Below are 3,090 nucleotides of genomic sequence, written 5' to 3' on the forward strand. Positions count from 1 at the left end.
GAGAGAGAAGAGAAAGAGCACAGAATGCAGAACTGAGAGAGCAGTGAAAGAGCAAAGAAAGCAGAACTGAGAGAGGAGTGAAAAAGCACAGAGTACAAGACTGGGAGACAGGAATGAAAGACCACAGAGTACAGATCTGAGAGAGGAGTGAAAGACTAAAGAGTTCAGAACTGAGAGAGGGGAATAAAACAACACAGAGTACAGAACCGAGAGAGAAGGGAAAGAGCACAGAGAGCAAAACTGAGAAAGAGGATGAAAGAGCACAGAGTGCAGATCTGAGAGAGAGGAATGAAAGAGCACAGAGTGCAGAACTGAGAGAGGAGTGAAAGAGCACAGAATGCAGAACTGAGAGAGGAGTGAAAGAGGACAGAGTACAGATCTGAGAGAGAAGAAAAAGTGCACAGAGTACAGAACTGAGAGAGAGAAGACAATGAGCACAGAACAGAGAGAGAGGAGTGAAAGAGCACAGAGTGCAGAACTGAGATAGAACAGAAAGAGCACAGAGTGCAGAACTGAGAGAGGAGTGAAAGAGCAGAGTATAAAACTGAGAGAGAAGAGAAAGAGCACAGAGTACAGTACTGAGAGAGGAGTGAAAGAGCACAGAGTGGAGAACTGAGAGAAAAGAGAAAGTGCACAGAGTGCAGAACTGAGAGAGAAGAGAAAGAGCACAGAGTACAAGAGTGATTGAGAAGAGAAAGAGCACAGAGTGCTGAAATGAGAGAGAAGAGAGTGCAGAGTGCAGAACTGAGAGAGGAGTGAAAGAGCAAAGAAAGCAGAACTGAGAGAGAAGTGAAAGAGCATAGAGTGCAGAACTGAGAGATAGGAGTGAAATAGCACAGAAAGCAGAACTGAGAGAGGAGTGAAAGAGCACAGAGCACAGAACTGAGAGAGAAGAGAAAGAGCACAGAGTGCAGAACTGAGAGATAGGAGTGAAAGAGCACAGAGTGCAGAACTGAGAGAGGAGTGAAAGAGCACAGAGAGCTGAACTGAGAGAGGAGTGAAAGAGCACAGAGTACAGAACTGAGAGAGAAGAGAAAGAGTACAGAGTACAAGAGTGATTAAGAGAAAGAGCACAGAGTGCTGAAATGAGAAAGAAGAGAGTGCAGAGTGCAGAACTGAGAGAGGAGTGAAAGAGCAAAGAAAGCAGAACTGAGAGAGAAGTGAAAGAGCATAGAGTGCAGGACTGAGAGAGGAGTGAAAGAGCACAGAGTGCTGAACTGAGAGAGGAGTGAAAGAGCACAGAAAGCAGAACTGAGAGAGGAGTGAAAGAGCACAGAGTGCAGAACTGAGAGAGAAGAGAAAGAGCACAGAGTACAGAACTGAGAGAGAAGAGAAAGAGCACAGAGTGCAGAACTGAGAGAAAAGAGAAAGAGTGCAGAGTGCAGAACTGAGAGAGGAGTGAAAGAGCACAGAGTACAGAACTGAGAGAGAGAAGAGAAAGAGCACAGAGTACAGAACCGAGAGAGAGAACAGAAAGAGCACAGAGTACAGAACTGAGAGAGAGGAGAAAGAGCACAGAGTACTGAACTGAGAGAGAGGAGTGAAAGAGCACAGAGTGCAGAACTGAGAGAGAGAAGACAAAGAGCACAATGCAGAACTGAGAGAGGAGTGAAAGAGCACAGAGTACAGAACTGAGAGAGAGGAGAAAGAGCACAGAGTACTGAACTGAGAGAGAGGAGTGAAAGAGCACAGAGTGCAGAACTGAGAGAGAGAAGACAAAGAGCACAGTGCAGAACTGAGAGAGGAGTGAAAGAGCACAGAGTACAGAACTGAGAGAGAGGAGTAAAAGAGCACAGAGTGCAGAAGTGAGAGAGAGGAGTGAAAGAACACAGAGTGCAGAACTGAAAGAGAGGAGTGAAAGAGCACAGAGTACAGAACTGAGAGAGGAGTGAAAGAGCACAGAGTGCAGAACTGATTGAGAGGAGTGAAAGAGCACAGAGTACAGAACTGAGAGAGAGAAGAGAGAGCACAGAGTACAGAACTGAGAACTAGGAGAAAAAGGGCTAGAGCACAGGGCGCAGAATTGGCAGTGTTGAGCATAGATCAGAAAACAAATAGAGAAACAACAGTGTACAGAATTAAGACTGAAATGCAAGAGCAGAGTGCAGATCTAGGAAAAAGAAGCACAGTACAGAGAGAAAGGTCAAGGACACAGAGTGCAGAACTGAGAGAGAGAAGAGAAAGAGCACAGAGTACAGAACTGAGAGAGGTGTGAATGAGCACAGAGTACAGAACTGAGAAAGGGGTGAAAGAGCACAGAGTACAGAACTGAGAAAGGGGTGAAAGAGCACAGAGTACAGAACTGAGAGAGGAGTGAAAGAGCACAGAGTACAGAACTGAGAGAGGGGTGAAAGAGCACAGAGTACAGAACTGAGAGAGGGGTGAAAGAGCACAGAGTACAGAACTGAGAGAGGAGTGAAAGAGCACAGAGTGCAGAACTGCTTGAGAAAGGCAGAGTACAGAATACAGACAGAAAAAATGAGTAAAAGCACAGAGTATAGATCTAGGTAGAGAAAGGAAAACAGCATGTTGTGCAGAATCAGAAAAGTAAGACACGGAGCACAGAACACCAAGAGAAAGGACAGAATGCAGAATTCAGAATAAGAAGCAAGGAGCACTGAGAGACAGTGGGGTTGAGGTGAGAAGGGATTGATCTAGCGATCTATATCTGATCACGTGTCTATAAGACACCTGTGGTCTGAACTCATGCCAGATGATCAGCTGCTGAGATGTCCTGGTGTGTCTGTGTTCTCTTAACAACAACTGTCTATCAGAAACCCAGAGCGGCTCCACAGCCTGGAACTGCACAGGCAGAGAGTCAAGGGACCCGGCCATCCCCAGCAGGCGTGCAGAGAGGGAGAGAGAGATCAAGAGACAGTGCAGAGACAGCAGGGGCAGATGGCTCGTGTGTACAGACGGCCGATCACCGCAGAGAAGAAGCCGCATGCGGGCTGGAGAGGAGGCTGGGATCTGGAAGCGCTGGGGGCTCCGAGCTGACAGCACAGCAGACAGACCTGCCACCACACAGAGCTCAGCCCAGGGCACCAGGACAGGCAGGGAGGAAGAAAAGGAGGTAGATGGAGGCAGAGA

This window comes from Lepisosteus platostomus, chromosome 25, assembly GCF_059453375.1.
Source record: "Lepisosteus platostomus isolate fLepPlt1 chromosome 25, fLepPlt1.hap1, whole genome shotgun sequence".
Taxonomy (NCBI): domain Eukaryota; kingdom Metazoa; phylum Chordata; class Actinopteri; order Semionotiformes; family Lepisosteidae; genus Lepisosteus; species Lepisosteus platostomus.